General features: G+C 44.1%; 1 protein-coding gene across 3 annotated transcripts in view; it reads left to right on the top strand.

The window, feature by feature from the left end:
• CREB5 (cAMP responsive element binding protein 5) overlaps positions 1-24298 on the top strand; it is a 392014-nt gene that overhangs the window by 268210 nt on the left and 99506 nt on the right. The window lies entirely within an intron of this gene.

The raw sequence follows: 24298 nt of genomic DNA, 5'->3' as shown, positions 1-24298 counted from the left end.
TGCAAGAACCGCAGGGTGGTTAAGTAACGTGAGAGCCGGGGGGTCAGGGTTGCAAAGCATTTACCTGCTCTCCAGGGGTTTTCAGTTTATTATCAATTGCAGTGACTGTAACTGGCTTCAGACTGCAATCTCTAATTATTCACAGACGCCACCTTTTTATCTTTTATTATTAAAAGTAAAACTGTATTACAGTATTTTTTAGAAAGCCACGATATTATCACAGCTGTGTATTATTTTCCAACAGGATTGTCATTCTCTCGCTCTAGCTTTCTCAATGACTCAAAAAACTGGTCGTCTTTTCATAAAAGTTGAGAGGTAGTGGTGAGAGCGGAGGGGAGCTTGTGAGTTCCAAATGTTGGGAGAACGGTTTGGTGTGTCGCGCTGCTGCAAGGAGTACGCAGTGGTGCGATTCTGTTGATCATTCAGACTATCCTGTGGGTTTTGAGATGATGTAGGAAGGTCCTCAGACATACTTGCAGTCTCCCAGTCATTATTTCAGCTGAAGTTAATAGCCAGTGTGGTATTCTTTTAGTTGCTCCACTTGCAATGAACTTGTCCTGATACTGTCTCTAAGGCTTTTCTTGTATTTGCGAAAGAGTTTTGAGATGACATCCTGCAGTAATGAGGAGAGTTGATTGAAACTTGTGGACTGATTGGCCGTAGGAATAACTAGCTACTACTGGGAGTCTAGAACGGACACAATATATGAGAGAGAGGTAGAGGTGATTGTATTCTTAATGCTATAAGGATCTTGGGGATGGAAAGAGAACAGACTAATGCTTATGTTTCGAAAATTGTTGACACATTTCTGTGTGTTTTGCAAAGTAGACCAGAGAAGATGTAGTATTTGGACGCGGTGACTGGTGGCGGTCTGTGAACCTGCAAGCTGGCTCTAACAGAGTGACAAGCTCAAGATCTCTAGAGTGGGAGAGCCTGTCCCATACTCCCTGCCACAGCTTCTCCCCGGCTGTGATCTTGTAATTGGTTACCTACTGAGGCATGGGGTAGAGACCAAAAAGGTGTTTGTTTAATGCACATTTGGGAGCTAATGAATCATGACTTTTCTCCTCTTTTCTTCCGACAGGGGTGGAAAGGGGAGTGGAAGGGCAAATAACTTTTTTCTTTTCTTTTCTTTCTTTCTTTTTCTTTCTTTCTTTTTTTTTTTTTTTTTTGGAGAGAGCAGCATGAAGTGTAGGAGAGTGGGGACAAACCTGAATGGGAATCCTCCCCTCGAGCTTGAACAAGTGACCAAAGCATCTAGGCTTGAGAATGAGAGAAGAGGGGCTTACAGGTTCTCTTCCCAAAAGTGGAACCCAGATAACCCTAAAGTCTCTTCCAGCTTCAAAATTCCATGTCTCTGTCCATCATCTATACGAAAAAATTGCTAAAAGATGATTGGCATACAATTTAAATTGCTGTTGAATTAGTGCTAAAGAAGAAACAAGTGGTTGGTGAGGAGCAGTGCATCTTTTTCCATGTTGCAAGCTGTTTTGTTCTTTTACTTTCTGACAGGGAGCCTAGTTTTCAAATATGACTTGGGGAGAGAACTCCTATGAGAAATGATTGTCTAGGCGCATCTGCCTCAAGGAGTGGCAGAAAAGACCAGCAAGAAGTGACTTGTGCAAGCAGCTTTCCCAACAGTATGTCATGCCCTTGAGATGCATGAAACAGTGCTGGGAACACTGGAGAAGTGTATGCTTAGGTGGGCTGTGGTGGTCCTGGAATGGATTTATTCTCCCCCAAAGACTTCATGGTAACTTGGTAGACTTCCATAATGGGAACATACACTCTCATTTTTAAATGAGGTTACACGCTAAAATCTTCAGCGATCATGAAAGGCAAGCTGTATGCGCTTATTAAAAAGATAATTTTCCCGGACAATACATCCATTCTTCAGCCAAGCTTTCACAGCCTTATTAAAATGTGTATGAATCTGAAGCAGACATTGGGCCTACCAGGCAGTTAAGATGCTGTTAGGAGGCCAACATCCCAAGGCTGAATGTCTGAGTTCCCTATCTGAGTCTGGCCCTGACTTCTGGCTTTAACTCCCTGCCAGTTGAGTCTGAGAAGCCACAGGTGAGAGCCCACATCACCGGATTCCTGCCAGTCATCTGGGAGATATGTGTTGAGTTCCTAGCTCCTGGCTTTGGTGCCAGTCCAGCTTTGGTCTTTGTGGGCATGTAGGGAAGCAAACTAATGAGTATGCAATCTCTCTCTCTCGCCTCTCACAAATGGATGATGGATGAAAATAGATGAATCCAGGGTAAAGACTTTATTGTATAAAATAAGCATCTAGCTTAATTGTAGATAAGGAAGGCCAATCTCCATACCCATCTATAGGGAAACATTACTCAGACCTGACCCAAAACCAATGGTGAAGGTCGTTGGTGACCTTGTGTGGCATGCTTACACCTCTTCAGGAGGAAAGAGGGCGCAATTTTATCTTTTTAGGAAATCACCATTTATGTGGTTGATTCTGTGTGGTTCACCCACAATCAGAGATGCTCTGCTTGTAAGTGACACATGGACAAGGCCAGGAGTGCTGAGCTGGCTGTGCCCAGCCCATGCCAGCTAAAGTACTAATAATTGCTTTGTTCGTCACAGTTCCCTGGCAACCCATTTGGGTGAAAATCATTAATCGCACTGTTTGGTGACTATTAGTTGGAGAATCTGTTTGACATTGCTGTCATTTTTCCGTTGAAATACTTGTGATAATTGTTTACATGCAATTGAAAGAAGGAATATGGAGACATCCTGTGTGACCTTTACACAGTTACCTACAATGGGGGTATATTGCCAAACTCTGGTATAGCATCATGGCCAGCAAATGGGCATCGATCATATCCAGCTTTCCTGGTCTTGTCCGTACTAACCTTCATGTTTGTATTTTAATGGGTATGAAGACTCAGGGTAAGACTCACCCATGTTCACACGTTCTAGTCCAATTCCTTCTAGTTCCCACCACCACCACCAAGTTCACCATCACCATGGTAACTTGAGGGAAGATGGGGCCTCATGGCTCTACCTGTAGATGAAAGGCACAAACAACTTTATTGAACATTTTTTGCCTTCACCCGGGCCATGGCCTGATGGCAAGTTGGCCTTCCCTAGCTGACCCAGGGGCCATGCTTGAGCATAGTAGCAGGTAGAGGAAGAGGCTTGGCTTTGCTGGTAGAAGGGACACAGATCTCTTCCCTCTGCCACCAGGCTTACAGTTAGTGCACACTGGCAACAGCCATGTCTGAGTGTGGGTGTAGTCAGTGCCCACCTTCCCTTCTTCCTCTGTGCCTCCCTGGTTGGGCACATCCTTGGTTTGACGGAAGGAGATGATGCCAAGGAGGAAGCAAGGGCACACTGAACCAAGAAGCACCATGGTATGTACTGAAAAGAGCACTGCTTCGGGACCAAAAAAGGCCCAGGTTACAGCTACCTGACTTAGTCCTGGCTAAGGTACAGTGCCACTCTTTGGGGCAGATGCACCTAGACAATCCTTTCTCATGAAAGTTCTCTCCCCAAGTCATATTTGAAAACTAAGCTCCCTGTCAGAGAGTAAAAGAACAAAACAGCTTCTCTGTACCATAGGATCTTTCTTCTTTGTAAACTAAGGATCACCAAACCTACCTTGTAAAGTTGTTACAGTGAAGATCATGTGCAAAGGCTCCTGGCACACAGCAGGACTGCAAGGAAGAGGTCCCATCTACAGCTTGCTGCCAGTGACGATGCCAGTTCAGGCTTCTCCAGGTTTCATTCACTGCTGCAGGTGCAGCCCGTGGAACTCCATCTTCCACGTCTTGTTGCCAAGTCTAATATTTCACCTGCCTCTCCGCTGTGTCCTCCTTTTTATTTGTGGCAGTCAAACAAGCATGAGATCCCATCAGGTACTAGAAACAGAACAGAGAACGGAGTATTCTGATATAAATAAAGGGAGGTCTGCCACCAATAGAATGTACCGGTGGAGGGTGAGTTACAGCACACAGTGACTTAGAAAACGGACTCTGGAATCCCATTCCTGCTTGACTGTGGCTTTGTGAATGGGAAAATGAAGTGAGGTGGAGGTGAGGAATTTAGTCATGAGAGCTGGATTCTATTTCTGGCTTGTCTAAAAATGAAAATAGCCTGTGAGTGTATAATGTGTTTCCTTAACTGGATGAGGTTAGCTTTTAAATGTGCAGCCTTCCCTTCACAAGTCTTTTCCAGTGGTAAGAATCATGTTTCAGAGACTAATGATAAGGGCAGCCCCCCCACCCCCAGGGAACAGGTGGAAAAGACTTAGCGTGGCAGCCTTGGTGGAACTACATGACATCAGTGTGTCTTCAGAAGCACCTGCAGGGGATATGCTGGGCTCTTTGAGTCGGCGCTAGTAGTGGGCTCTGGGCTGTGGGGAGCTGGACATACAAAATCTTCCTGGAATCTTAACTACCAGTGATCAGGGAGCCCAGGGCAACTTTAAGAGGAAGCAATGTGGACAGACTTAGGGATGAGTCTTGTCATGTGTCTGGCAGAAAGAAAGTTAGGCCGGTCTAGAGCTGAGCTTCAAACAGAAGCATCAATGAATTGAAGTCTTGGCTGTTTTTTTCTGCCCTCTTCTCCTTCCCATAGGCACCTGACCCTCAAAGGGGATCCCTTTGCACTGGATGGCAGGAAGACGTGCTTGCAAGGTCTTGGGAGGGCAGTTATGGGTAGGGAGAGGGAGCAGGCCAAAGTGGCAAGACAAAAGGGCATGTTGGCCAGAATAACAAAAAGCCTGTGGCCCAAGTTTCAGAGTATGATTTTAAGCAGACTGTGGTAGTCTGATGTCAATGAATGCTGAAATATTGGGTGCGTGAGTTTTTGCTGCACAAATAGAAATTGCTTGACAATTCACACCCTTAAGGACTGCAGTTGACTTGTGTCCAAAGTCCACAATGTAGTACACAAACACTTTGTGACAAGGCCACACATCTTTTCTTCCCGTACCTACTTGGGCAGGAGAGGGTTCTTTGAGTGACTGATGCAAGCACACTGTACCCAAGAAGATTTAATAACTAATTTGCTGTCATTATGGATACTGGGTGCTGTCATTATGAATAAGGTTATAGAAGAGCCAAGACCCACCCAACTATCAATATAGTCATCTTATCTCTCCAAGTAAGAACCAATATTGCATTCTACCTTTTAATACCTAGAACAAGCACTAGGTGCAACACCTAGAACACCTGGAACAAGCACTGGTATGGCTCCAGGGGAATACAAGGGTATCCATGAATGCTTAGACTCGGTCACTCATCTTAAGAGGGAAATGGACCCAAGAGGCCGTGTTGTATAATCTGGAATACCTACCCTGAGTTATGGTGTGTTAGGAGTCCATAACTTTGTGTTTTTTGTTTGTTTGGTTGTTTTTTTTTTCTTATGGTTAAAAAGCAAAGATCTTTGAAACCTTGAAATCCTGCGGGGCTGGCCCCAGGCTGTTGACAAGGCGCAGAGGCCAGCTAGCTTTCATGCAGCCTGTTGGAATAGGTTGCCCACTTGGCTGTGTCCCTTTACCCTCAAGAAAGGCCTACAAAATGAGGTGTGTTTTTTGGTTTTTTGGTTGTTGTTGTTGTTGTTGTTGTTGTTGTTTTTGCAAAGGTAGAGTCTCAATGGCCTATGTACCCACTGTAAGCGTGCTGTGTATGTCGTTGTTACAGTCAGGCAGATATGGCCCAAATGCCAGCTCTAGCTTTGCTGTTTTTGAGCCTTGTGATTTGTGGGAGAAATATCAGCTGAAACTTCCTGGACCCCAGTTATTTCACTTATGAAATGCAATCCAGGAGATAATGACTGCAATGTGCTTAGCAGAGCGAGAGTTCATTAAATTAGTTCTTATTATTTAATCATGAAACCAGCTGACATTTTAGGGATCTGAATAATATTTTTTTGACATCAGAAATGTAGAAGAAAAAACTACCATTTAGCAGTGGTGTCTTTATATAAAGGTAAGTTGATGCAGATGTGGCCATGAACAGGTGAAGGGAAAAATCAGACTCGTATCTGTGCCCTATTCAGCCATCTCTTCATTGGGCAGTAAATGAGGTTGCAAAACCTCACTTCAGTATATCTAGGCACCAAAAAGAGCTGGCTCTTTTTTCCCCATCCCTCAGAGTTAAGTAATAGATTTCTTTTTTTTTTCTTTTGCATAAAAGTATTTTTTCTTTTGCATTGCCCTTGTCTTGACCACCTTATTTGTTGCAATACTTCAGTCAACTCAGCAACACTGTGAGTAAAGGGCTGATCCCATTTAATTCCTCTGGAATTAATCATAATGGCCGCAATTATAATAAACCCATTTAGTATAAATGTGGATGTAAATTGCTCTCGTGTTGCATTTTTGCCTTTAGTTTTGCTGTCACTGACATCCGCCCTAATACAGGTTATGTGATGGCCTCCCTCCAGCCAATTTTCTTTCTCAATTCAGATCTTGCCTTAGCTTAGTCCACAGCTGCTTTCTACCATTTCCTTCCTCTGAGCACAAAGCGGAAGCCCCAGTGCACATATCACAGAGGACCACATTGGTTTTGATTCACTCTCACCATCCAACAGAACATCCAGCTAACTTCCTTAGCAGCAGAACTATAATCTCCCAATTCTCAATACATTGATGAAGTGGGGCCTTTGAGGCTAACTGGCCCAACCAAGGTGACCAATTAATATATATGAAGTCCCAGTATCTGCAAATAGGGTTATTCAGTACCAGAAAGCCCTGCAGCTAGGGACCAGGACCAAGCTGAGGCTGTGACAAGTGCACTTCCATCCAGCCAGGCCAGTGAACTTCTAGTGCTGGGAACATCATCCTTTTGTTCTACTTGTCATCCCTCTTTTAAAGTTCTGGCTCCTGCATATAGTGAAGGTGAGAAGGATGCAAAGATTGAGATGGGGGAAGCACAGAGGAGACATGTGCAGGTGCCCCAGGTTAGCCACAATCCCAGAAGCTGGAGGGCATTCAGGCACCTGCTGCATAGATTCCACCCAGAATGAGAGATGGGGTCTGGTCAAGGGGTGGAACCTGTTGCCCTGAGTGTAGGAGTTGTGGCTATGAATGAGAGGAAGTAATCATCCCTTAGTCAGGCTCTGTGCTCCCACCATCGTCCTCTTTCCATCCTCTCCCTGCCAGAGCTCTGGCTCCACTGAGCACAGAGCTGGAAGCTGCCCCTTGGCCAGTACCCACCCACCTACAGGATGTGACCTCTGGGATCTGAATGGCACTGCTTCCTCCCTCTTCCTCCCCACAGAGGGAACAGTTTTAGTCCCTGATTGCCAACCAGCCCACTCTGTACTTGAATCGTAAACTTGCCACTTCATGACAATTGTGGAAACCGCCTGCAAAGGGGAAATTCAGTGTTGTTCTCCTGACTTTGCATCCTTTCCCACGAAGAACTCTGGGTGCCCCTGACCTGGGCCAGTGCAAGGGAGTGGCCTTGCTCATGATGCTTTATTCCGAGACTCTCCACTGCCAGGCAGTCCAATTAACCTTCCCGCAGTCATTCCCAGGTACAGAAGAATCCAGCGGCACTGGGGTCTCCGAAGGTGTGGCCTCAGAAGGATGTTTCTAACTAATTAATGGTTGTTGAATGCTTGCAAAATGCACTTAGGAATTGTGCTGGTGCTGCAGCTGAACTGCAGGGAATGCAAATGGGAAATCATTCTTGCCGTGCGTCAGTCATGGTGAGCTGACTTTGATCCCTTCTTTTCTCAGCTGTTGATCTGCCCTTCCTTTTTGCTCCCCCTGCTACCAAGCCATGCCTTAAGCCACCTTTGGTGAAGTAGACCACATTCTGTAGAGTGTCCTGCATGAGATGAGAAAGGCCACAATGAGTATTTCTTACATGTGATTTTTTTTTAAGTTTTTATTTAACTTTTTGGGAGATAGAATATTGGGGGGCAGGAGGGGGGCAGGAGAAGGGCCAGAATACAGAAAGAGGAAGGGAAGGAGAGAGAGAGAGAGAGAGAGAGAGAGAGAGAGCGAGCGCGCACTTCCCTCTGCTGGTTCACTTCCCAAATGCCCACAACAACCAGAGTAGGGCTAGGCTGAAGCCAGGAGCCAGGAATTGCAATTGCATTTCCCATGTGGGTGATAGCAACTTAAATGTACAGGCCATCCTCTGCTGCCTCCTGGGCAATAGTAGGGAGCTGGATTGGAAATGGAGGAGCAGATTCTCAAACTAGGACTCCAATAGTGGATGTGAACATGTCAAGTAACTGCTTAACCCTCTATGCCACAGCTCATGCCCTTGCCATGTGGTATTCAATACAGCAAATTGAGATGTGCCATTGGCTGAGCCATCAATAAACAAAATAAGGTTTTCTGTATGGTAAAGTCATTTGGGGAACTTTTAAAAAAATTTCAGCTATCTTTGATTTTATTTAAAAGGCAGAGGGACTGATGGACAGAGATCCTTAACTCATTGGTTTATGCCCCAAACAACTGCAGCAGCCAAGGCTGGGCTAGGCCAAGCTAGGACCCTAGTATGCAGTCTGGATATCCCACAGGAGCAGCAGGGCCCACATGCTTGGACCATCCTCTGTTGTGTCCTAGGGTGTATCTTAGCAGGATGCTGTATTGGAAGAAACTAGGGTTCACATCAGGAACTCTGATAGGAGGTGCTGGCATCCCAAGTAACATCCTAACTTCTGTGTCAGATGCCTGCTCCTTGAAACTTTCATGAGAAAAATTTCATGTCACCACCCACTGTACTGTGGCTGTTTCTTTGTGTATCTGCAGTCGATCAGTATTCATGGATTTTAATCCAGCTGTGGTTTAAAAACATCCAGAAATAATTGTGCTGAAGAATTTTTTCTTAAAGTCTTGTTTTTATATATTTGAAAGGCAGAGTTTCAAACACAAATGGAATGACAGATATTTCTATCCACTGGTTCATTATCCATGTGCTCTTTCTTCATGGCCAGGGCTGGACCACACAAAGCCAGGAGCCAGAAGCTGGTCTCCTATACAGGTTCAGGGACCTAAGGACTTGGGTTATCTTTTGTTCCTTTCCCAAGTGCATTAACAGGGAGCTGGATGGGAAGTGAAGCAGCCAAGACTCAAACAGGTGCTCATAAGGGATGCTGGCATTGCGGGGGTGGGCAACTTTACTCCCTATGCCACAGCCCCAACCCCAGCCCCTGTACTATACGTTTATAGGTTTTTGTTTTTCTTGTGTTTTCTAAGCGCCCCAGGATAACAGTGGTTTGCATAGCATTTACCTTGTATTCGTTGTGATGCATAACCCAGAGATGGTTTTAAGATACACAGCAAGATGTCCGCAAGTCATATGTAAATGCTGTGCTTGCATTTCTCTAACTGGAATGAGCATTCAGGGATTTTTATTTTTCTCAGAGAAGTCCAAGATCTCCTCCCACTCAGGTACCTGCAACCTTTGAATTAGAAATTCTACTGGATCAGAAAATTTGTGAATTTCCTCTAGTTCCGGTTATTCAGTGATAACTTACTGGGTAACAGGTTTGTCTCATGAAATGTAGTAGGTTTCCCTTCCATTGAGTCTAAGCTGGGAAACTCCATTGCACACCTCCAGATTCCAGGGGAGTTTTTGCTCTGGGATGAGGCAGTGCTTTTCTGCTTCAGATTCGTCATTCGCTGTGTGTCTTTGGGCACAGACTTCTTCCAGGACATTGGGTTTGAAAGTCTTTGGAAGCTGCGGGACTGACTGACAGGCGAGGACGTTGGCTTGTGCCTGTGGGTCTGCCGCCTTCTTAGCTACCTCAATCCAGCAGGTTCTTGATTTGTAAGGCAGCTCCCATCATTTGGCTTACAGCTGCTCAATTAGGATTTTCTGGTTCTCAGAAAGAGAGGCTTGTCGGGCTTATAAAGGGAGAAGACTTCTCGAACATCAAATGGCTTTTATGAAACGCCATTTTGATGAGTTAAGTGTAAATGAATCAGAAACATACGGATTAAATTTCCCTTGAAAGACACACGCATTTAAAAATTTCAGAGGGGGGAAAGTACTTGCCAAGATGGATTTCAGGTTTGCGTCAAACCTCAAAATGTTTGAAAAATGGTTTCAAGTATTTTTATGGAATTTAAGATGCTACGGAGTTTCCCTATCCCGGGACATAATAGTGAAACTCTTTGAGGACAACTGTGTGACAAGTGAAAAAAAAGCCCGGGGGCCTCAGCTATTTTCCCAGCTCTCCTTTGAAGAAACCCTGCATTTAAAAGGCTAAGGGAACTCATTGACAAACTAAAGTTTCTAACGAGGCAAATACCCAAAAATAACCCCACATCTCAAAAGGACTTGAACTTCCACCCTCCCCCCTCCCCCTACTCGTTACTTCCCAGTGTTGGTTATACCATTTTCTAAGTGGAGTAACACCCTATGGAAGTACAGTAGCTGATGCATTCTATTCACGGGTACCGATAGCAATATGCGTATTCTAGTCATTGATGCCAGCTTGTTTGGAGAGCAGGGGAAACCCCGGTGAAGGCACTTCTGAGGGGAAGACCCACTGACGCGTGACCACATTTGCAGTGCAGAACTGTGTTACAAGAGATGACAGCAGGGCTCAGGGTAGGTTTGCCAAGATGCTGGGCCTGGTCTCTGTCCCTTGAGTTCGTTCTGGCTTCTCTATGTGATCAGCTGTATGATGACGTCTCCACGCCTTGGAATTCTTACTGGCTAGAGGAAACAATACAGTAAACAATATATAGTAAACAGTATATAGTAAACAATATATCCATTGGGCTCATTATCCGATGAACATTGTGCATCGTGTGTATGAAATGCCTCCAATTATTTTTTTTACTAGGATATTCCTGACAAAAGCAGGCTGGCACTTTTACAGCCTCATTTTTCATAGGCAAAAGCAGTAAAGGAGAAAGGTTGGAACTGTGAGTGAGTGGGGTTGACCTGGGCTATTTGTTCTGTACAGTTCAATGGGGTTGTATCCTTGTTTCGTTTCTGTGCTGAAGCCAAGATGACCAAGGTTTGCTTCCTGCCTTCCTTGCTTCCTGCCTTGCTTCCTTGCTGCCTTTCTTTTCCTTTTCAAAGAAAGGGTGCATTCAATGACTGCCAATATTGGTTTGGAAACTTGGGAACAACAATGTCTTTTATCCAAAGGTTTCAGGTCGCTATAGTTTTTTTTAATTGGTATCCTTAAACTTTTTAAAATTCTATGCTAGAAGCCATGGGGGGAAATACTATCTTGTTAGGGCTGCGTCTTTCTCTCTCATAGCCAACATTAATCTGTTTCCAGGGAAATACCCAAAAGGGAGAGTAGAAGTCACACTCAACACGGCCAGCTGCTTGCTGTGCTGCCAGTGGAAAAAAAAAAGTACAGAATAGTGACTGTGTGGCTATAGTCACCCGCCTCCAGCATCTTCCTCTTGTCCATATTCATTGAGCTCAAAATAAGAAATGGACAAAAACTAGAAAGGCTAGGCAGAAAAATTGGCTGTGCCACACTTGTGACTAGGAAAAGGCTCCAGAATCAGAAGATGTTAGCCCAAATTCTGGCTCCATTTGTACCTTTTCCAAAGCCACTAAGGATGTAACAATAGGGCCCAAAGGGGCCCCTTAGAGTCTGAAAAACACATGGTCCTTGCCAGGAGTTCCCAGTTCTGCCCTCCCACCTAGTCCTGGTCTCCTTCCTTTTTATCCCATTGCCTTTCAATCCCTGCAGCGCCAAGGTTGCACAGTACCATCTCCACTGGTTCTTTTTAACCTGCACGTCAATCACCTGCTTAAACTACTGGAAAACCAGTTGCAAACATTCTAAGTGGTTAGTGGTTCTCAGTTTAGCATCTTTGGCAGGTCAACCTGAATGACATGGGATTTGTCAGATGGCTGCCATTTCTGTAGAGGGTTGGTTCCATCCAGGGAGTCTCTTTCAACTCAGGTTAAGCTGTGAATGGTGGTTGTTATTGAATACCTTCTCAGCCCTTGCAGACAGACTGTTACAAATTGCCTTACCAGTTAGCTAAGTTTGGAATCCCTATCACCAAGTTCTACCCCCACACTCAACACACACACATGTGTGTGTGTGCACCACTCGGATACCTGTGCAGGTGCAGTGGGTGCAAGTGCTAAATTCTTGTCTTTCCTGGAACACTTCCTATACTTCCCATGGCTCCTGTTCTAGTAAGTCTCAGGATATCAGGTGTCACTCCAGGGAGCCGTCTCCCATTGCAACCTGAGTTGACTGCCATGCCTTGTCAGTTTCCCTGGAGAGATGATAAATTTCCTAAGGACACAGATGGTCTTTTTTTTTCTTTTCACACCAGGCTCCCAGCACAGTTCCTAGAACAGCAGAAGCGGAGTCAATGTTTTAAATGAAAAACTTAAAAATGATTTTTTTTCTCCTGTATATGTTGGATTTCATTTTTCATTGAAGTCACATACACAAAATAATTAGTGGGATCCAGACTGCCCCCTCTGCAAGTTCTCTGGGGTCACAGTCTTTGCAGAAGACAGGAGAGTCAAGTGCATGGAAGTTTGTACTCCCATTATGAGCTTCCTACTTGAACCCAGCTTTCTCCAACAACCTATGTTTATCTCAATGCCCTTATTTGGTAAAAATAATGGCTTAAAGCAAAGTGAGTGCATCACACAGCAGGTGATACTTTTGACTGGGCCCTGAGTTTCTCAGCTGTTCACTTGCTGCCTTGTGTATGGGTAACTGCATGGATGCTGGTCGTCTGAGTCATCTGACTTCGGAGTTTTCATTGTTTTTCAGAGTATAATTAAGATAGGTTCCCAGGGATTAGAAAAAAAAAGTCATAATGACTCTGTGAGTAAAGCAGACAGTCTATATGTTGAAGTCCATATAAGGTGGTTTGTGGGCAGCTACCCAAGTTGTGAGCAGCATCAAGAGCTATGCAAAACTTACTGAAATGTCAACACACTTATGAAAAGAGTCCATTAGGGATGCAAATGTGTGGTTCCCTGATTATGATAAGCACTGGAAAGAAAACAGTGAAACCCATTAGGAGATTTTAAGAACTGGATTTTGGACAAGGGGTGGGGAGGCCAAGTGAAGTTTCTGTTGGGGCTAGGCTGTTTCCCTGGCCCTCCTCTGCCTTCTCAACCAGTCATTCTAATGATTTAAATGGCCCTAAAAATTCCTCCTCTTTTGGACAAAGCCAATTAACTCATCTGTAAAGGGGTCAACTTTGAAATTTCATCCATGTCAGATAAAATTCATTTAATTAGATCCACTCTCTGGATTACGTTCTGGCTTACGAAGAATCTGACAGCGGAAGCTCATGTGAGTCTTTAAATGTTTTTTGGTTTGTTCCTGCACAAGTTTTTCTTGCACAGGTTTAATTTCCCTTTTGAATGTGATTCTTACTGTGTTGTCTCCTATAATCAACTCATGGCTAGGAAGGTATTCCTGTTGAATACCCTGGGAATCACTTCAGGCTTTTCTGGACAAATTTAAGTCATCAGAAGGACACCTTCACTTCTGGCTCTCTGTGTTGGTCACCTATAAAATCCAGTGACATTTGTCCTGATAAATGGGAGCATAATTTGAGTATAATCACTCTAAATCTACAAAAATATCACTTTTTTTCTATTTCCCTTGATCCGAAGGGAATTGTATCAATTTCCAGGACGTCATAGAACAAAATATTTAAAGTATGTTTCAAATAATAATTTAAAAAAAGAGAGCGAGAACTACTTAACAAAGATGTGGAATTCGTTTATGAAGACTAACTCTGGCTTCCGCCCAAGAGGCCAAGACTTTGCCACAAGTTTGCATCCAACAGCCACTCGCACATGTCTGCGCTCTGTCCCACCACTCTCAGGCTCACTCCATATTAAGAAAATGAATTCTCTCAGCCATGCTGGATCGTGATGGTTTGTTTACTTTGTTCCTGAGTGAAAACACAGATGATCTGTTTTTCCCTTGGCTTTCTTATAAGGGAAGCAGCCCATGGCATGTAGAACTGCAGTTCTTTCCACCTCATTTTAATTAAAGAGGTTTGTGTGGCGTATGTATCTGATTCTTGGGAACTTTGAAAGGTACGGTTTTTGATCCTTCTGGAAGAGCTTCCGCTATGGAAACCATTGGCAAAAAAAAAAAAAGGAAAACACTCAATTATTATAAGAACAGTTGACAGTTCCAGCATTAAGTATAGCAAAAATCCTGAGCTCTGGAATGAACGTATCATTTGGTATTCTTGCTTTCATGCTTGTCAAGAGAAATAAGCTCAGGCTTCAGAAAATCAGAAGGGTCTATTACTGATAGCATGTAGGAGAACGCTCTGGGAATCACTTATGCTGAATGAATCCTCTTAGCTTCTAGAAACTTTTCCTGCTATGCTGTCATCTTCTCTTTACCCACATGGAGCCTCTTGTAGTCCAAACACACTCACGCCCTGCCATCAGGGGAGAGAAGAGCATAATGACACAGAGAAATACTACTGCTGTAAATGGCATGCAGCTAAGATGCTGGGGGGGGGGTGCGGGGGCTGGGGGCTAGGCCCTTTTAAATTAGAGCTCCCTGTCATTGGAGCTTCAGAGAAAAGTTCCAAGAATATAATAAATCTTCCTAAAGGATGAATGAAAGCTGGTGAACAAAAGAACAGGTGCCAAAATGTCCCAGACAAATGCTATAGGACATGTCAAGGAACTGGGATGGGAAAGAGACTGGTACATTTTAGGAAATGAATGAGGGGAGGAGGACATGGGACAGATGTGGAATGTATTGGACCAACTGAAAAGCAGCAGTACCAAATACTGAAGAAGCAAAACAGGGAGAGGAGTTTAGTGTAGCAGTTAAGCAGCTGGTAAGGACAATGGCATCCTTCATCAGAGTACCTGGGTTCAATATCTGGCTCCAATTCCCAACTCCAACTTCCTGCTAATCTAGCCCCAGCAGGTAACCATGACAGCTGAGCTACTGGGTTCCTGATGCCTCCTTGGAAGCCCTGAACTGAGTTCCCAGCTTCAGCTTGGTCCAGTCATTTGGGAAATGAACCAGCACGTGGAAGTCTCTTCTCTCACTCTTTTTCCCTCTTTCCTTCCATCTCTTCTCACGTTCTCTCTGTTCCCTCTCCCTTGTCCTTTCCCTGTAGCTGATAGTTTTTTTTTTAAGAGCATTTGAGTATATGAAGAGTTTTGTTATTCAATTCTACATGCTAACAAAAGGAAGTTGAGCCTGGGTAGATTTTGAGTGGGGAAACATTATGATCTTTGGTCCATGAATGCCATTCTGTCTGTAATGCGGAGCGTTGATTGGAGAAAAGCAAAAGTAAAGGCAGAAACTGTTGAAAGAAACTAAGTGAGAGATGACACGGTTTGGGACCAGGCATTTGGTCACTGGATGGAGCCAACTAGTTGGCTTGCAGGTCTGTTTGGGGGATGGGATAAGTAGAACTTGGTGAATGATTACAAGTAGAAAATGAGGAATGCCAAGTTCAATGTATGGATTTTACTCTCTCAATATTACCAAATATGTTTAAGTGGATATGGGACCTTTGCTAAAAAAAAAGGATCTAAATATTGGGTTTTAATATTTTCCATAGCAATAAACCAAGAGGAGTTACAGATGGATGGATGATGGATGCACTGACAGGCAGAAAATCAGATAAATGATAGCTAGCTAAAACAGGTACCAAACTTCATGATAATTTTACTTACAATTTTCTGTTTTATGATGGTATAAAAGTACACCCATAGGGGCCAGCATGGTGGCCTAGCGGCTAAAGCCCTCGCCTTGAACGCACCAGGATCCCATATGGGCACCGGTTCTAATCCCCGCAGCTCCACTTCCAATTCAGCTCCTTGTTTGTGGCCTGGGAAAGCAGTCAAGGACGGCCCAAAGCCTTGGGACCCTGCACCCATGTGGGAGATCTGGAGGAGGTTCCTGGCTCCTTGCTCTGGATCGGTGCAGCACCGGCTGTTGCGCTCATTTGGGGAGTGAGTCCTTGGAAGGAAGATCTTCCTCTCTGTCTCTCCTTCTTTCTATATATGTCTGACTTTGTAATAAAAATAAATAAATCTTTTTTTAAAAAAGTATATCCATAGAACTACTATGGGTCAATACTGTGTAGTAAATAAGTATTCAACAGTTTACTATAACCTAGGGTTTGTGTGGGATGATTTTCATAAGTATAGGCTAATGCAAGTGTTTTGAGCATGTTGAAGGCAGCTTAGCCATGTATGTTTGATATGCTGGACATATTGAACCTCTTTATCAACATGATATTTTCAATTTATGAGGGCTTTATTGGTATGTAACTCCATTGTAAGTACAGAACCTGGCTACCTACCTATCAATGACCTATGATCTATTCTAGGGAGTTAGTTCACTGAATTATCAAGGTTGCAAAGTTCTGTGCTGACTCTGCGCCAGGTGCAAACCAAGGAAATCCTGTGGGGTAAATTTTAGTTGAGGTCTGGAGGGCTGAGAAGTGGCGATGTTCAAGGGTGTTTGTTTTCCCAGACTGAGGGCAGAAGACAGAGGTCCTGTTTAACTAATAGGGCAGAAATAGATCCACTCTTTGTCCGCTTCTGTGTCCTATACAGGCTTTCAGTGATCTGCCTAATGCCCACTCACATTGGGAAAGGCAGGCTGCCTTAGTCGGTCCACCAGTTTAAATGCTGTTCTCTCCTGGAGACACTATCACAGACATACTCGGGAATCATTTTTGACCAGTTATCTGGGCCCCTTGGACCCAGTCAAGTTGACACACACAAAATTAACTATCACCTGCACCAAGGATGGCACCGTCCATAACATTTTAAACAGGCAGGTGCTTCTGGATGTCATCTTAGCTCTTTCAGCTGGTGGATTCAGACAGTGTCTGCATTGCAGTGGTGTCGGTATTTGTTCTTGTGGCTCAGAGGCTTGGAGGACTTTTGTGATTCCCATTGCCCAGTTTAAAATGCAAAGGGTCTAATACCACCACACTGAAAAGGCAGAAGTAACTTATTTAGGGGTGTGTTCTTTTCATCTTCCTTCAGATGTTATTCTGGTTGATAATAAACCATTGACTTATGTACAGAAGACTGCACTCAATTTCATGCCTACTTGAAGGATCACTGTTACTATGTGAGGAGAAGCTACCCCCTCAATCCCAACAGGATCTCGGGAGGCTGTGTGCCTTTATTTGGAGGCTCTGTCTAAGGAGGGCTCCATCTAAGAATGGTCCATGATGCCCTGCCCACCCACATGTCACCTGCATTAAGGAAAATCTGCTCATAATGACTGTGTCACTTCCCTGACACACAGAGCTCTGGGTCTCTCTGAAAGTCGGGTGACCTACTGTCAATCCCACCTGTACTTGAAATATCCTTGAAGATTGTGGGTGAAGCCACTTCATAACCTGAAGAAATACAAGTTCAGGGATGCCAAGGCCACAGCCCGAGGTCAACAGGCAGATGAGTAACTGAGGCAGTAGAACCCTTGGGAACAGATTTCATCAACACAACTAAACCACAAAGGGCTGTCCCTGTGCTTCCTTATTTTGTGATCACATGTTCATTGACGCAGACCAAGAAAGTACCTTCTGGCCTTTCTGCCTGGACACAGGGGCTGAATTTCAGGGGAGAAACTGAGGAAGTAATGTCTTAGGGAACGATTACTTCCCCAGGAGCAAGCGTAGTGAGCTAGATGGTCTTTAAAGGCACTGTCCATCTTGTTCCCTTTCTATTTATATTAGGGACTTCCTGTCTATAGCTACAATTGACATTTACTTTGCCCATAACCCTACCACAAATTAAAATCAGACCCCAAGTCCCTCAGGGGAAGATGTTTATTAAGCTTTAAGAAGACATCTCAAATGATACCAAATTGCATTTTAAACTTGAAACCCCAAATACCACATTTGTTTGAAAGTAGCAGTGGGACTGCCTGGGGAATAATTTGGGAAGACTGAGCAAGTCACTCTCTGGCAAAATGCAAGGCCACCAGGGAAGGGAAAAGTGCCTTGAAAGAGACATTCTATGTAAACCCCTGTGTGGCTTTTAACTAATCGTTTAAATCTAAACAAAACTGAGTTCAGAATGAACTAAAAAAAAAAAAGCCTTTTAAAATGTCACAACTGTAAAGAACAGACACGGACATTTCAATTACCCTTACAAATATCCGAAGAAGGGGGTTGAAGGAAATATCGGAATGAAGCAAGCCTGTGAGAGTCTAAATCCAGGATAGGAGAGCAGTTGTTTAGGGACAGCTGTGACACAGCTGTTGGGAAGGCTCACATCGGTGTGACAGCACTCCTGTTGCAGCCCCTCGTCTATTCCAACTTCCTGCTAGTGCACACCCTGGGAGGCAACAAGCTATGGCTTAAGGAGGTATGTTTCTGCCACCTACATGGGACACCCAGATGGCATTCTTGGCTACTGACTTTGGCCTGGCCTAGCCATGGCTGTTGTGAGTCATGTTTTGGAAGTAGAGCAATGACGGGGGATCTCTCGTCACCCTGCCTCTCAAATATAGAACAGAAGCAAATAAAATGTCTTTGAAAAGCATAAACCTGAGATTCAGACTTTGACAGCAAAAGGTGTTTTTTTCTTTTGTTTTGTCCCTTTCAAGATTTATCTATTTAAAAGGCCAGTCAGAGAGAGAGAGAGAGAGAGAGAGAGAGAGCGCTCTTCCATCTTTTGACTCAATCCCCAAATGGCTACAACTACTGGAGCTGGACTGATTCAAAACCTGGAGTCAGGAGCTTCCCAAGCACTTGGGCTGTCCTCTGCTGTCCTCCCATGCACATTAGAACGGGGCTGGATTGGAAGTGGAAAAGCTGGGCCTGGAACCAGTGTCCATAGGGGGGTGCCAGCACTGCAGGTGACAGCTTTCCCTCATATGCCACAACACCAGCTCTAAAAGTTTTCAACTGTTTTTTTTTTCCCTTTAAACATGTAGATGTCTGTCTGTGTCTGTAGGGGTAATGAGTATGTTAATGGGTTTAGCATGGCTGTAATCTCAAGCTTAGGATCCAGTGCCAGAACCAAATCTGCCCACAGGGAAAGCCACAATCAGTACTTTCTTATGTGCCTGTCCACGTGTAGGTTGGAATCCAGCGAGGCCTGGTTGAACAGTACAGGATAAATGCCAAGTATCATTATTGTATATTTTGCTGCTACTCTTTTCTTAGGTGTTTCAAATTAATATCACTTGGGCTTTGTGATAAGTGCTCTTGCAAAGTGGGAGAACTTGAAAGGTGACTTGGGGAATGTTGCACAAAGCAGGGCGCACTGTTTTCCTAGAAACTCTGCCCTTACCCCATGCCCCTTGAGGGGTTGACAGTGCCTAGAAATCAGAATAATGCTTCACATTTTCAGAGCCCTTCAAAAAGATCCTTGTTGTGTCATGGGGTTCAGCGTGCCAGGAGATGAAGGATGGTGTGCGATGAAACGACTTCATTAAGTCATTCAGCACTCCTCCATAAAGCTCCTATAGGATCAGTGTTCTCAACGCTCAGCATAGGCTTCTCCACACAGATGATGGTGGCCACACAGAGCATTCTTTGGAGAGGACAGATGCTTCCAGATCTTTCCTCAAATGGTTTACACTGTCCCGCCTTCTCCCCACCACCCAGGTTCGAACCATTGTAGCTGGAAATCGTATTTCCATTTACTTGTTATGTAATGAAAACCTGAAAAGATCAGGACTTTTATTCTTTTTTATTTATTTTCATCAGCTGAAAAGGAAGGAGGGAGGGAGTGGGGGGTGTGGAGAGTGAAAAGGGGATATTCTATTCACTGATTCACTGCCCAAATACCTACAACTGCCTGGACTTGGCCAGGCTAACGTCAGGGGCCTGGAACTCAATCCAGGCATCCAATGTAGGTCACAAGGCACCAAATATCTAAATTACCTTCTGCTGCCTCATAGCGTGCACAACCCAGGCCTTAAACAGGGACTCAAGAATTCCAGGTAGCTTTTTTTTAATGTGTTTATTTGGAAAGCCAGAGATAGAGAAGTGACAGAGAGATTTTTCATCTGTTGATTCATTCCCCAGATGGCTACAGGCCAAAGCTGCGAGCTTCTTCCTGATTTCCTATGTGAATCTAGGGTCCCAAGGCTTTGGGCCATCCTCTACTGCTTTCCCAGGCCACAAGCAGGGAGCTGCATGGGAAGCAGGTTGGCCGGGATACGAACTGGTGCCAATATGAGTTGCCAGTATTACAGGTACTGGCTTTACTGAGCCCATAGCACTGGCCCCTCCATGTGGTGTCTTACTCCTGCACAAAATGCAATGCCCTAATGCCATTTGTTTAAATGATACTCAACATTTTTTTTTCTAGAGTAAGTTAATCATCTCTCCATCACCTTCCAAGAGCCAGCCACACTTGAAATATTTTCTGTAATCTTCGTACCTGTGACTTGGGAATTATGGAATTATGACCACATAGATTTTGCTAATGACAAAGCAGGATAAATGACTTGTACAGTTAACCCATTCTTGGACTGCCACAGAGGCAGGAGACAGCCCAAAGCCTGTACGTTGTCAGCCACACAAAGCTGCTTTTTCCAGTTTTCTGGCTAGTGATGGAAGCCAGCAGTATCTCCATCATTTCTGACAGCCACGCTGGAGAAAGGGAACATATAAGGCCCAATCCAGGGCTAAGCCAGATCCTTCTCCTCCTCCCAGCAGCCAGGCCAGACAGGCCATGTCGATTTTCTTAGGAACCTAATCAGAGGAAATTCCAAAACCACAGTTAGACATTGAACTGTTGGATCGTTGTTTGTTCTAAGGAGAAAAACTCTTTTCCAACTGAAATGCCATGTGCCATTAATATACTATTGTTATTTTGCTTCTGTTGGGCTTGAAAGGGACTGATAATGGGGCTAGCCTTGTGGCACAGTAGGTTAAGCCTCTGCCTGTGATGCTGGCACTCCAGAGTGGAGGGCTGACTTAAGTCCCAGCTCCCTGCTAACATGCCGAGGAAAGCAGCAGAAAGCTGACCCAAATGCCACAAATAGGGGGAAAAGAAGTAGATCTCCAGTTTGCTAGTTTCAGGCTGGTCCAGCTTCATTCATTGCAGCTATTTGGGGAATGAAGCAGATAAAAGCTCACTCTGGCTCTTTCTCTCATTCTCTCTTTTCATCTGTCACTCTGCCTTTCAGATAACATACTTTTTTTTAAAGTAACTGGTGACTATTGTCTGAATCTAAAAGTCTAGAAACATTCTGATTGTTATTGTCATTTCTGTCTTTCCATTGACTAAAGAATTGTTGTCGATTATTTGAAAGGCAGAGTTCTAGAGGGAAAGGGATAGCTCTTATCTACCATTCATTAGTTTACGCCTCAGTTGCCTGCATCAGCTAAGATTGGGCCAACTCAAAGCCGAAAGTCTCGAACTCAATCTGGATTTCCTTAGGTGGGTATGTCAGGGACTGACCCAAGTGTGTGGGCTTTCACCTGATGCCATCCAGAATGTCCATTAACACAGAAAGGGCTTAGAAGCAGGGCTGGGACTTGAAGCCAGGGACTCCAAAATGGAATGTGCCAGTTCCAAGCGCAGACTTAACCACTATACTGTATGTCAACCCCGTTGGCTAAAAAGTTCTTAATTCCTTTACTTTCTTCTTGAATCTTCCATCCTAGCCCTTCATGGTATGGGACCTTTTCCAAGCTCTCCATGTCTTCTCCTCCCACCCTGGCCCTTCTTTGATGTTTGACCCTTGCTTGGCTAGGATTTCTTTAGGACAGCCCACTCATCCAGTAGGCTTCCGCTGTCTGATCGCTTACAGGATTAATGGCCACTGAGTCTGCAGCTCACAGTGGGGCTGCACTGAGGCAGAAGCATGCTGAGACTCCATTTGCAGAACCAATTTTCCTGTGTGTTTCCTGGGAGGACAACTAAAGCTCAGAGCATGACTGCTACTTGAACATGTGGCACCACATGAAGTCAGTAGGAAGTAGATTTAAAGGAGAAGCCCATTTTGGAGCAAAAAGTAAATAAATAATGTTAAAACTATACATCAGTTTTTTTCTTAATACTTACTTCTTTTTGGTGATGTGCCTATGCGGAAATTTCTGGGTTTTTGTTTTGCACCAAAATGAGCTCACCGTTTCATTTTTCCATGCGTTTTTTTTTTTTTTAGTGTCCTCATATAAGTTGAGAAATCAAGCTTTGAGCAGCCTAAAGGTGCATTGTCTGTGCAGAGAGTAAGAGCTGCCAAGAGCCGCTCCCTCGGGACCTCCGCCATGTCCCCTCTCCTGCTGGTGGATCAGTGGAGTTCATAAATTCTAGCACCACCCCCTACAGAGCTGAGATGGTCCTGGCGAGTGATTGGGTGAAAGGCATCGTAAATTCTGTCTCCCAGGAGAGAAGTGAGGAAACAAGATTCAAACAGAGAGGTTCAAGGAGGGCACAAGCAGGGGGCATCGCCGGCAGCAGCCTCACACGGCGGCATGCAGGATGAACAAAGGCCGCCCCTTGGAGCCAGCAGACCCTCGCAAGAGTTTTGTGCTCGTCCCGATGTCCCTTATAACCAGAGCTGTTGTTGCAAGTGGCTGGTGTCTCTGGGAAACGGAGATACTGTGAAGATTGGGCTGTGATTCCACCACACATGAACCAGTTACATATGACAACTCGCAAGCGCACAGGTCAGGAGAGAACTAAAAACATCACTGCTGGCTAGAACTTGAAGGCTAGGTTCCTGGGGGCTCCCCCATGCTTGTTGTAAGCTGGCAGGGTAGCCAGACAAGTGCTGGTGAATACATTCATGAATTATTCATTTTGGGCAAATGAATGCAAGCAGCAATCCCCTGTGAATGATCAGGTTTATAATCAGAGGGTGATTATTTGTCCTTAGGAAGCGGGCAGGAAGCTTACTAACAACTCACAGCAGGGAAGAGTTTTCAGAGCAACATGCTTCCCTCTGCCATAGGCAGGTGTGCCTAACTCCTCTGAACTGCACTCTGAATCATCTAGTATCTTCTGCCTTTGGATCTTCATTGACTTGCCTTGTCTAAGTGTAACTTGATGAATAATTGATGCCTATTAGAAGTCATTGGCTGATGGAAAAGCCATCTCTTCGTGTTTCTATATCTGACCCCTGCTGCAATCAAACTGTTCTGGCATTTAGGATGTGTTATAAAAGGTTTTCAGAAAGAACCTTTAGCTTTTTATAAGCAAACAAAGATCACATTTTGGGAATAGGGTTTTTTTTTTAAATTTTGCAATAGTACCTCAAAAATCAATCCAGCCATGTTTTTGGTTAACTTAAATGAATCAGGCTGACTGCACGACTAATTCAGATTAATGGGGCAGGAATCAGTCATTAACGAAGCAAAAGAAGAGAGAGAAAAAGGAAAGGAAGAAGGGAGAGGGGGCGGGGAGAGAGATTTAATAGTTTTAACATAATGGCAGTAAATTTGAATTTCTACCATCCCTATACTCTCTGGTTAAAACACTTGCAAGTTCTAGTAAACCCCGCTTTCTCCCTCAATGTGTGCAGAATGTATGCTACAAAGCTACGCAAAAAGACTCCAGCAGCAAGGAGATCTGTTAGCCATACTATTTTTATTACCACTCTCGGCTTTCTCATCACCAGGCATCCATTTAAAGAAAAAGAGATTGATGTTGCCAATACATCAGACAGCAAATACTACATCTGTAAAAGAAGTGTCTCCAGTATAAAGTTGATTTTAAAAAAAAAGGAGGGCTACATTTACCTTGTGTGATAAATTTTAATTTCCAACATTCCTGGTGATGATGAGTCCAAAAGTGCTCTTGTCAGTACTGATAATTCTGTGGAAAGCAGAAAGGAGATGTTTAGTTGACCATGGGACAGCTGTAACTGGTACCTTGGTGCACGGAGCTTTGAGAAATAGAAAGTGCAACTTTATTTGTAGGGCACACATCCAGTTTTCAGAACATTCTAGAGATTGGAGGCAGATGAATGTTTCTGAATTATTCTTAGCCTGTTCTTATGAAAGAGCTAAGCTATACTTTCAAAAGGAATCGATTTAATTGCTTCAAAGTTAAATCACTCAAACTCATCTGAAAGCTTCAAGGGACACTGATAGAAATATAGATTACCTTGAGTTAACTATGCTTTTCAAGGACAGGGATGGGTTGCACAGAGCTGCTCTTGTAAGCTACATTTTCACTTGTGACTTGTAAGCTAATTAAATTCTTAGCAAAAACAACTTATTGAACTCTGATCTTGCAATGTATGTTGCCAGTTGGATTCTTTATGTCTGTGTTTTCATTCATTCAAGATTTATTTATAACACATCTTATAGGTACCCTGGGCTTTCTGGAACTTCAGAAGTATCTTCTCTGGGAGACAAGGCAGATATGATCTCAGCTGATGACATTTAATGGTCTAGTTGGGTGCAGGAGTGGCTGCAATAGTG

This window comes from Ochotona princeps, chromosome 20, assembly GCF_030435755.1.
Source record: "Ochotona princeps isolate mOchPri1 chromosome 20, mOchPri1.hap1, whole genome shotgun sequence".
Classification (NCBI taxonomy): domain Eukaryota; kingdom Metazoa; phylum Chordata; class Mammalia; order Lagomorpha; family Ochotonidae; genus Ochotona; species Ochotona princeps.
The sequence above is the reverse complement of the archived record's forward strand: the minus strand, read 5'-3'. Positions and strand labels throughout refer to the sequence as shown.